Source organism: Chenopodium album, chromosome 12 (genome assembly GCF_948465745.1).
Source record: "Chenopodium album chromosome 12, dcCheAlbu1.1, whole genome shotgun sequence".
NCBI lineage: Eukaryota > Viridiplantae > Streptophyta > Magnoliopsida > Caryophyllales > Amaranthaceae > Chenopodium > Chenopodium album.
The window spans coordinates 9524857-9536860 of record NC_137845.1 but is presented as its reverse complement, the minus strand read 5'-3'; the positions used below and the strand labels follow the sequence as shown (position 1 = coordinate 9536860).

Here is a 12004-nt window from a genome sequence, read left to right as displayed (position 1 = left end):
TACGACGATACGAGTATTTTGATTCTTACCCTTATATGTAAAATCTATAGACCAAAGTAATAACCATTTGTTTAATTATGTGATAGTCTATGAATAATATGGACAATTTAAGGAGTTACGTGCGCTTATGCATTATCATTTTTTGTATATATGTGTTGTGCACAATATTTTGTGCATGTCCCCTTATTAGTTTTGTGATATAACTATCAATGTACACTTCGGACAATTGAACTTATCAAGTTTTGGAACTTTTATTTACACGGGTGAATGTACTAAAGAGTTTAATAGTGAATCGCTAAATTAAATACCACCAACGTTTCTTATCAAACCGCTAACAAAAGAGATGAAGGGACAAAATCACCCTTACTCATCAACATTTGGCTTTCTCTCCTAAGCCATCAAGACTCAAACCCATCCATCAACCACCACAAAATTAAAGCAACCACCCACACCACCACAAGTCCATGACCACCTCCACCCACCATCAACGCCCACGCCCACCAAGAGAAACCAGAGTATTTTTTGTATGTCGCCCAACAAAGGCAGTCAACAAACGATGACCCACCACCTTCCCTCGTCGGCGGGAAGATGGTTTTTTTAAAAAATTTCCGGCGACCAACACAACCGACGCACAAATCAGGTCAATCGACATGGTAATCGGCGTTCAAAACCGGTTATTGTACTGGTTGACTAGTTTTGGACGCCAGTAACCGCGGTCAACCGGAGGCCAAAACCAGTCAATCTGCCCGGTAACCGGTTTTGGACGTCGGTTACCGGTGACGTTCACCTGTTTTGACTGCTGATTGATGACGCCGGAATAAATAAAAAAAAAAAAAGTAACCCCTTGCCCATCGTTCCATCAATACCTCACCGTTGTATTCGCCGGTCGCCGCTGCCTTTTACTCACTGACCCCTTCACTGTCACAAAGCCATAGCCATGTCGCCGCTACCCTACATTGTCGTGTCACCGCTACCCTTCATTATTGTGCTGCTACTGCCCTTCACCTCCACCCAATGTGGTTGTGCGGTAGTTTTTCTGAACAATGGTTGTATGGTAGTTGGTGACAACAATGGTGGATTGGTAGTTGTGGATGGTCAAAGAGAGGAAAAAAAAGAAAGAAAGAAAGAGTAAGGGTATTATTGTCCCTTTACATCAAATGTTGGCGATTTTGATAAATATTGTTTGCGGTGTTTAACACCCCTCGTTTAATAAGGGGGGAAGTGAGAATTGGTAAAAGCTAAAACTCTATATAAATAGTCACCTCACTTCAACTTGGCTCATATGAAAAGAAATTAATGGGGGTATAACCAGCGGCGGATCCAGGATTTCCATACCTATGAGTCACCATGTCCATGTGAAAGCTAAGTACAAAAAATTTCAAGTAATTTAAGATGGAAAAGATCAAATACGATGGTTTATCATCATTTCCCAACAAATAATTTTAATTTGAAGAAGAAACAAAAAAAAAAAAAAAAAAAAAAAAAAAAAAAAAAAAAAAAAAAAATAATGTATCATCTCCAATGATCAGAAACCTCATTTGGAAGAGATGTAAAATATGAGATGGTAATTTAAGTCCATTAGCATTCAATGGAATACATATATCTTTTTTACCATAACAAGAATAATAATTTTAAAATTATGGGAAATTTTAGCAGGAAAAGTTGAAAAGATTAAGCTTAAAATTAACAATTTTTTTACAAGAAATAATAAAAATTCAGCAATTGAACACGTTCATAGAAATTCAGCAATTCAATTAATCAATTAGTATTATGTGCACCATTGTGCACCTAGAAATAGGTGCACCACGACTATACTTTTGAACATTTAGTAAAAAGAATATGAACACGTCACAAAAATTGAACATAAACATGCAATTTTAATGTTCATATTTTATCAAGAAATGTTCATTTTGTATACATTAAATGTTCAGTTTATATTACAAAACTATTGAATTATTACGAGTCAGTTCAAAATTTGTCTAACTCGTAATAATTCAAAAGTTGCGATTGTTCAGATTTTTTTACTAAATGTTCAAAATATTTTATTGTTCATATTTTTTTACTAAAAGTTCAAAATTATAGACGTAGTGCATTGCGATTGTTCAGATATTTTTTACTAAATGTTCAAAATTGTGATGTTCAGATTTTTTAACTAAATGTTCAAAATTCTTGATTGTTCAGATTTCTTTTACTAAATGTTCAAGAGTATAGGCATGATGAATTGCAATTGTTCAGATTTTTTAACTAAATATTCAAAATTTGCGATGTTCAAATGTTTTTATTACATGTTCAAAATTTGTAATTGTTCGGATTTTTTTACTGATTGTTCAAAAGTATAGGCGTGGTGCACCTAGAAATAGGTGCACCATGGTGCATCTTAAAATTTGCGTCAATTAAAGACATTATAACATTAACACAACCATGTACCAAACAATAACCAACACTACCAAAGTACCAATACTGCAATAAAATCAATGAAACACAACGATGAACAACCAAGTTGCATCAACAAAAGTTCAATTTAATTAAACATAATCATGAATACCCAATATTAAACCCACCAAAATCCCTTTAAAATTCATTAGAAGTATACACTAAAGCAAAAATAAACCCTAACTTCAGATTAATTCATTAATTATATTATCAATTAAAACAAAAATTCAACAAAAACTTCCAAAATTCAACCAATCACAATGAAGCAGCCGCCGTTTACTCCGCTAGTACCATCGCTCCCCGGGCTACCATTTCGTACAATAATCCCATTTTCTGGATTAAAAAAATAGTTAAAATTTTAAAATTGAGAAGATTTAATAGATTGAAGACATTATTGATTGATCTGGTAACATGGGGTAAATTAGAAAGAGAAGAAATTGATGGAATTTGCAAGAGGAGAACAGGAGTGAGAGTGGGAAAATTGATTTAGGGGTGTTTGGTCGGCTGGTTGATGTGAGAGAGGGAGTTAGGGTTGTGAGTTGTGGTGTGGTTGTCAGCTTCTTTCTTCACGCGTTTTTCCTCTTTTTTTTTTTTTAATTTTTTTTTTTTGGCACTGCTGAGTGACTCAGTGTGCATACGTGTAGATCCACCACTGGGTATAACTGTCGTTTTACCATAAGAATTGAATAAGCTAATTGAAAAAAAGTTTATTTAGTGGAATAAGCTCTTTAAATAAGCTTCACATCAAACACCTTGAATTAACTTACGACGTAGATAATAGTCAATAAGCTAATATTGGTCAAATAAACTAATTTTGCTCAAATAATCTAGTTACCGAACACAACCATAGTCCTAAAGAGCTTAATCACAATCATAAATCATAATCATGATAAGACAAACATCAAAACACATTAGTGACGCATTCAAATTTGGTTACAAACTCAAATCTGAAAGAATCAATAAACATTCGGGTATTAGGTAGTGGTAATGGTCATGGATACACAATTAAACGCTAATAAAACAAATACACAGCAACGGAAGGCAAATCCTTAGCACAACAAAGAGAATAAGTCTCTACTAATCAAATTCAATCCTATGCAAGCAAGTGGGAGTATATAATTTGATAGACATTGAACACTTCATGATCGCTACCAACCCGGTTCGAAAGGCGGTTTTAGATACATTCATATAGAGATAGGGACCCTGCAGTAGTGGCTCCATGATCCAATGGATCTTGTAATAAAAATCAAAAGAAACTAGCAACTCAGGAAAAATGGTGACAGATAATAATAATTTAACTAAGACCAAATCTGAGTCTGACCATTATCCTAGGATTATCACTCTATTATATTGTGCAAATACATATCTTTGAAGCTTATGAATTAAAAATAATAGGTACGGCAAGGAAATGATACACAACTTGGTTTTCATTAAGAGTACAGTAGATAATTTATAGCAATTTGAAGGAAAAAAGAATAAGGTCACTACAATATGCTGTACTTTTAATTCAAAAGACGGTGTGTAATGGCACAATGTCAAAGTTAATCACCTGTGGACTAGCTCTATAAAACATGGGATACAAAGAAAGAAGAAGCAAGCAAATAAATCTTACCAAAAGTGGAACAAACAATGTCTACCATTGTTGGAAAGTTTGAGGCACATATTTCAAACCTGTAGTGAAACTATGCATACCATGTAGGAATATCAGAGTTTAGCAGAAGTTTCATATTCTTCAGCTAACTAAAGTTCTGCAATATCCCTACATTTCATTCTTCATCAACCTCAAAAAATAAAGTCTTCTCCTCCCTATGCCTTCATATTGCTTTGGCATAATAATGCGAGTCTGCGAGTGATAGATATATAGCTCCTACTTCAGTCTTCTAGAGGTACATTGAAGACGAGCTCAATCCGTAACATGTTTTGATTTCCAATGAATGTCAGCATGATAAAGGAACAAATGGGCTTGCTATTTTTTCACCCATTATTAATCCTTCTCTTTTTCACATCTTTATTCTTCCTCTATAAATGGCTCGGTTTCAATGCATCCATGAGAAGAAACTTACCCCCATCTCCCCCAAAGCTGCCAATACTGGGGAACCTTCACCAACTCGGCATGTACCCTCACTGTACACTTCAATCCCTGTCTCGGCAATATGGCGAGCTTATGTTGCTTCACCTTGGAAGCAAGCCAACTCTTGTTGTATCATCTGCAAATGCTGCTCGAGAAATCATAAAAATAAATGACATCAAATTCTCTAACAGACCTCAGTCAATAATCAGCAAAAGGCTAATATATAACAGACAAAATGTGGCTGGAGCTCCTTATGGAGAATACTGGAGACAGATGAAAAGTATATGCGTGCTCCAGCTTTTGAGTAACAAAAGAGTTCGATCCTTCCAGAATGTGAGAGCAGAAGAAGTTGCCCTAACAATAGAAAAGATCAAAAAGTCGACATCAGCTGTGAATTTGAGTGAAATATTTATGACATTTACAAATGACGTGATATGCAGGGTGGCCTTCGGGAGAAAATACAGTGGAGAGGAAGATGGTGCCAAGTTCAAGGAATTGTTGAAAGAGTTTGTGAAGCTTCTAGGTACATTTACAGTGAGTAATTTTATACCCTGGCTGGCTTGGATTGATCAACTGAATGGGTTGCACAGCAAGGTGAACAAACTTGCCATAGAGTTCGATGAGTTTCTTGAGGTAATAGTTGAAGAGCATATGGATCGACAAGACAAGGAAAGAAATGGTGCAGCAAGTGAGAAAGAAAGGATGAAAGATTTTGTGGACGTTCTACTCCAGGTTCAAATGGACAACACAGCTGGTTTTCCTATCAATAAAGACAGCATCAAAGCTCTCATATTGGTATGTCTTCCTTGTCCCTAATTACTGAATCTGTCTACTGAATACTGATATCCAAATTTGCTTCGGTGAGCTTTCAAACAAATATGAAACATTACCTACTCTTAGATTATAGCAACATATCAAATAGCACAACACAATACTTGCATTAATCTAGAAAACAACCAGACAATTTTGGCCATGCACAAACAAACAAATCCTCAAAATTTACTAATTTCATCATCTGCAATTCAGTAAACTAATTTTAATTAACCATGAAAACTTAAACATATACACAGCTCCCTGGTAATAGAGAATTTCGTTCTTAATCTTATCGTCCAGGCAGTTCATAGTAGACTTCGTATAGAATTTCTAGATGGAAAGAGTCAACAAAAATGTTTTCAATCCAAAGGTTACACAGCTTTAATAGCTAAGTCAAACCTCACAATAGACCTAGTTTCTTACCGTGTCTCATATTATGGTTCAATGATCAAGATTCAGCACATAAAATCAAGTTTTGCAGTCCACCAACTTCCACTTAAACCTTTGTCAAAAAAAAAAAAAAAAAAAAAAAAAAAAAAAACTTCCACTTAAATATTTTTAATAAAATTTGAAAGCATCAACACTTCCTACAGCTAGAAGGTTTTGACAAACTGTCATATCAAATCCAGAAGATGCCAAGTTAATTGGCTGTACATAACCATCAATCATATGAATAGACATCTTTGGACTTGAGTACTGTATATTTATTCTACTTAATGCAGGACATGTTTGCTGGTGGAACTGATACAACATATACTGTCTTAGAATGGGCAATGACAGAGCTTCTGAGGCATCCTACAGTTATGAAAAAACTGCAAGAAGAAGTGAGAGATATTACCAGGGAACACGCAGATGTATCTGAAGAAGATCTGGGAAAAATGCAGTACTTGAAGGCAGTGATCAAGGAGACACTTCGACTACATCCACCAATTCCATTGCTGGTGCCTCGTGAATCAACTCAAGATGTCAAAATTAATGGCTATGACATTGCTGCTGGGACAAGAGTCATAACCAATGCTTGGGCAATTCATCGCGATCCAGCAACATGGGAAGATCCTGAGGAGTTCCATCCAGAAAGGTTCTTGAATTCTACAATAGATTTCAAAGGGTAAGACTATGAACTAATTCCATTTGGGTCCGGCAGGAGAGGCTGTCCAGGGATCTTATATGCCATTGCCAACATTGAGCTCATTCTAGCAAGTCTCTTAAGTAAGTTCAATTGGGCTTTGCCTAGGGAAGAAAACATTGAGACTTTGAATATGAGACAACGTACTGGACTCACAATCCACAGGGAAGTTCCTCTTTTTGCTGTTGCAACTTCTCATACTTGGCAATCTGAGAAATTAGGATGATAAATTGGTGGAAAAGCAAAAAGATTCATTTGACACGGTATAAATAATAATAGAAGACATCTCACATCAGCTTGTTACTATTGTTAAATGAAGTAATAAACTAATAACTATAAAAGAATGAGCTATGCTGCCTATAAGCCTATTAGACACCAGTGTGTGATGGGAAGGCTCACTGAAGTCATTTCTGTGTAAAACTAAAGACTAATATTGAACCTTGTGAAGATGTTAAATTTTCAAAAACAAATTAGAAAAGAAAAAAGGAAAAAAAAAAAAAAAAAAAAGAGGCTGCTAGCACAAGGGAAAAGCAGTCGACTGTTGACTGATAATGATAAAGGACAGACAATCATTTCCCAGCAAACTCTAGGCTGTGAATTAATTGGTGCTGAATACCATTTACCCCCTTAAGTTCACACAGTCTATACATACCCCCTCTTATCATCGAGTCCTTAGCTGATTATGTTAAGTTAGTTATTAGTCTGTTAGTCATCTTGCCTAGTCTATTTTATTTATCAGCATAACCCCCAAATCCAAAGGTTCTCCAAGCTAATTTACTATTGGATTTCATTTAAGGTGTCTAGCAAGCCATTCTCTGGGATTTCAACCTTTACTAGCCCCTATACTTGCTATTTGGTTAAGGTTAAGTAATTGATAAAGGAGCTTGCTAATGACCATACTTCTTGTCACTAAATGATGACAGAGAAAGTTCCTTGGTTTATAATCCAATATAAAGATTAGATATAAACAAACACATAAGTAGTATTATTCAACAGCAACATTTTGTGAGTTGCATGAGATGGAATCAAACATAAAATAAGTTACAGACAGAAAATGACCCTGTTGACATAGAAAGACCAAATTTCACAAGTTAGTAATGAGTGAAATGGATGACAACTACAGATGAATTGGTGATAGAGTGATAGACTAAGCACCTCAGCCGAACCACTTCAGGAAATACTTGTCACTCTAAAGTTTTAACAAACAGCATTCAAGTGCTCCGTAATATCTTGCCTTTCTAATAACATCAACGTACAATGCTTAATTAATTATTTACTTATCACTTCAGGATACCACCGGTCACTTTAAAATTACAAGTATATATTGTTCCATAGTACTTGCCATTTTTAACGCAATAAACTCTACATGGTTCCTTCATCGGTTCATCCATGTACATCAACCTCAAATTACAAGTATCTAAGAATAGATGGAGTTACCCAATCAGATCTTCCATCAACTTCTTTCTCCTATTTTTTTTTTTTCTCTATCTAACACCACACCAATAATAAGCCTAGTAAAGGAATAGCCTTTAAATACAGGGCACCACCCTAATGCATTATGCAAACCCTACTGACTGAAAATTCCAACAACAGATATAAATCCACTAATGACGGGAGGTTTAAAATGTACAGTCATAACCCTAAATTCCCCATTAGTTGAGGTTGATTGAAAATAGTGCAAAAGGTCCCTAGTAAACAAACTTCCAAAAGGGGTAACAAGGGATGTTGTAACAGTAATACTAATGATGCACAGCAGCCAGACATTTTCAAAACTCCAAAAGGGAGTTTACTGGACAACAATTGAACAGCCATTAGTATGTAGGTCAGAATAAAATAAGGAGCATTTTGCTTTTTGCTGATTAGTATGATCAAGTGTTTCCTGAATATTGTTGCAAATACCCACAAGTTCCCTACTTCCCTGAACAATATACTTATGCTTACACCTGAAGGAATTGCAAATTGGCAGCCTACATCAGGACGACAACAAAACCAAAACCTTATTCCAAATTGGATAGGATTGGCTAATTTCAACACAAAACAAACTATCTCTTGTCAACCCAATTGAACAACTGTATATTCTCTTCCTCCATTTGCTTCTATCCATTGCTACTTGCACTTGCAAACCCAATTTTGCCACATCATTGTTAACTCCCTCCATCTAAACTATCTAGGGTATCTCTCGGCGTCTTGTGAAAATTCCATCACCGCAACCCTCCACCATACATACATGATGCATTTTCAAGCCAATGCCACACATTCCGATACCAACGTAGTTGATTCTCCCTTATCTTATTTCCAATATCCTCAACACCTACTTTCCTCCGAATATATACATTCTTAATTCTATCCCTCAAGGTATTCCTAGACATTCATCTCAACATTTTGCTACACTCATCTTCTTTAAAGAAAAGTGGAAAACAATGATATTAGAGTAGATAGCCAAAGTGTGTTATCAAACACCCAACATCCAAAAGCCAATAATACATATAAGCGATCCAATTGACGAGACCCAACAATTCCAAATTTAAAAGACGGAGAAACCCCAGTTGTAATTAGGCACCAAAGATACCAAATTATGACAAAATGCACCAAAATAAACAGAATATCAATAAAATTCAACAGTATACAAAATACCCAATAATCAAAATACAATAAAATGCACAGCAATTGAAATCCCATAACAAAAAATTCAGATTTCATTATATATATACTAAGATAAGAACAAACCTTGATATTGAGCAAAAATTGGAGCGAGATGAAGAGATAAGTGGGCGCTCAAGAAAAGAAATGAAGATAACTGCAATTTGATTAACACCCTTCAAATGCAACGTTTTTGGTGAATTGTCTGAATTAGCATCCGTTCAATTTAAAGTTGAAGATAATGAAAAACACCAACTTCCCCTAAAATGCTCTTCATTTCCTTCTCTAATTGTTTGTTTTCCCTTTGTTCTTCACTTTGGGTAATTTTTCTTGGGATTGTTTTTGAGTTTTACGTTTTACAGGTTCTTTGGGCCTTTGCTTTGTAAAAGCTGTTGAGTGGAGCTTTACGCTTTTGGTGCGGTTGTTTTGGTATTTCTGCTCTTAATTTGATTTTCCGGGTTGTAGGGTAGGTTTTGTTGACCTTATTTTTATTTAATAAGGTTAAGTTTATTCCCAGACTCTGATTAAGACTCCAGAATCTGCCACATCTGCTTTCCACTAGTTTTTAATTACTTTTTTATTATTCAAATTTACACAAGACTCTCTCCATTTTTACACATTATTCCTATATTATAATCTGAAAAAAATACTTCGGGTATTTTAATAATTAGGAAAAAAATTAAATTAGAATAAAACTTGTAATGAACATTGGTAATCCAATGGCGAGCCGAACTTCAAAATACATAAAATATAAAACAACGATAATTTTGGATATAATAGAATAACAATAACTTTAAAGCACGTGAAATTTATGGGAGAATATTGATCCCAAATTATTTTATAGGTAAATTACCGTTAATTAAATAGTCGTTGGAAAATTTCTAGTAAAACATGAGGCAGAGAGTTGGAGCAGGTTGTCGTTGGTATTGCTCATAAAACAACATTGGTGATGATGATGAGGTGGCATGGTATTATTGGGTCATGCAAACTTTGTCAACTTAATTGCCTCTTTGTTGGTCAACAAATATATGCCAAGTGAGTCTTGAGTAGAGTTTGGTTTTTAAAGACTCACTTCAAGACTCCTCCAAATTTCAAGCAAGATTATTGGTATGACTTACTCAAGACTCTCCACAAGACTCCCAATAAACACACCCTAAGTTTAATTATATTCAGATAAGTTGAATTCAGCTAGGAAAAATAAATTTAGATAAATTCAATTCATAAAAAATAAATTTGGAAAAAGGTGGCCTAAGTGTAAATTACAACTAAAAAAATAAGTTTTAATAAGTTCATATAAGTCAAGATAAATGATAATCAAGTGAATAAAGTATAGAACACATCCTTATTATGGAATTATTTTGTCTTTCATTCTTTTCATCTTTGGGATGATTTTAATGGTGATAGTATTTCACCTTCATGCTTGATAAAGACTTAAACCCAAGCCTTTTTACACAAACTCAATATATTACCCACTATTCAAAGCTAATCTAATGTTATTAATTGCATTAAAATTGTATTCAACAAATAAAATTAAAACTTTATCTAGATAAATCATTTTTATAAAAAAAAAATATCTAGATAAATCATTTTTATAAAAAAAAAAATAAAAAATCAATTTTTGGTGGGGCCGATACCACCCAAGCCCCTTAATAATCCACTCCTATAAGGAAACATGAGGAATTTTGTAAAGGAACGGCCCCACCATCAATTTTTGCCTCACGGCTCACGCACCTCTCTAAACAACGAGTTTTTTGCCCGCACTTCAATCGTCGTTTTGGAGGTGCGCCGAGCAAAAAAAATAATTATACATGGCGCATTAGGAATCCTAGTTAGGCGCTGACACACGTCCCTATCAGAGCTGTGACCAATAATTAAATAACATTGTTTTTGCAACTGCTAAATGTTTTTTTTTTTAGAACACAACGATTAATTGTTGTTAAACCTGATTTTTGTGCTTTAAATTTTTTTTTTAGGTCATAATTTTTATTTCTTTATAAATAGACTTCCCATTTGATATACTTTGGTATACTCCTTAGCTTTGGTATACTCCTTAGCCGACCAGATGAACTTAGTTTGCCAATTCTCATAGCATGTCCTGCTAAATGTGTGTTTTGGGTTGCAAGACTTCACTCTGAATGACTTATGTGTGGCTCACTGGCCATCATCCAAAAAACCATACAACTTTCATGAGCAACAAAACTTGTATGGTGCCTCCATTTTATTCGATCTAGTCTAATCCACCTAATACTATATCCAGCATAAATTGTGTATTTGTTCGCCATCTCTTTGAACATTTCTGGAGAAGGAAATTTAAGTCATTATATTCCAGCTAGATAACTTCTTGAAGTTGCCATTCACATCAACTAATGACATTTCTGCCTAAGGGTTGAGTTGTAGTTTTTTTTTTTTTATTTATTTATTTTTTTTTAATTTTTTTTTAGCAAATAGTTCATGGGAGAAAGATGGCAGAAACTTAAAATAAGTTTTTCAAATTCTACAACATTTTTCACTTTTTCATGGATTGTTCTTGTGGACTTGTCTGGAAAGGGTGTCATTTTAAGCTATGGGATCATTTTGGGTGGTGGGGTGACTGGGGTCACAAGTATTATGGACCGAACCTGCAAGTTCATAAATGACTTTATTAGGTTCATCTACACCATGAACTAAATACGACTCAATCATTCTATAATTAATTCCATTATCTTAACCTACTTTACAAAAATATGATACTTCTTTATCCTTAAATACCATGGTCACTCTTCAAGTCCATCCAAGCAAAAGATAGTAAAAAGACTAAAAACTACATTGATTATATATTTAATTCTTACTTCTTTAACCCTTTCAATGAGCTCAATGTAACTCATGTAGTCAATGTCAACATTATCCTAATAATGTGTACAACCACCAACATACTCCCAATT

General features: G+C 34.5%; 1 pseudogene across 1 annotated transcript; it reads left to right on the top strand.

Annotated features, from left to right (window-relative positions):
- Window positions 1–4390: 4390 nt before the first annotated feature.
- Window positions 4391–6669, top strand: LOC145570808 (cytochrome P450 736A117 pseudogene; annotated as a pseudogene). Its single transcript, XR_014096554.1, has 2 exons — window positions 4391–5299; window positions 6040–6669. The product of XR_014096554.1 is annotated as a cytochrome P450 736A117 pseudogene (transcript).
- The last annotated feature ends 5335 nt before the right edge of the window (window positions 6670–12004 follow it).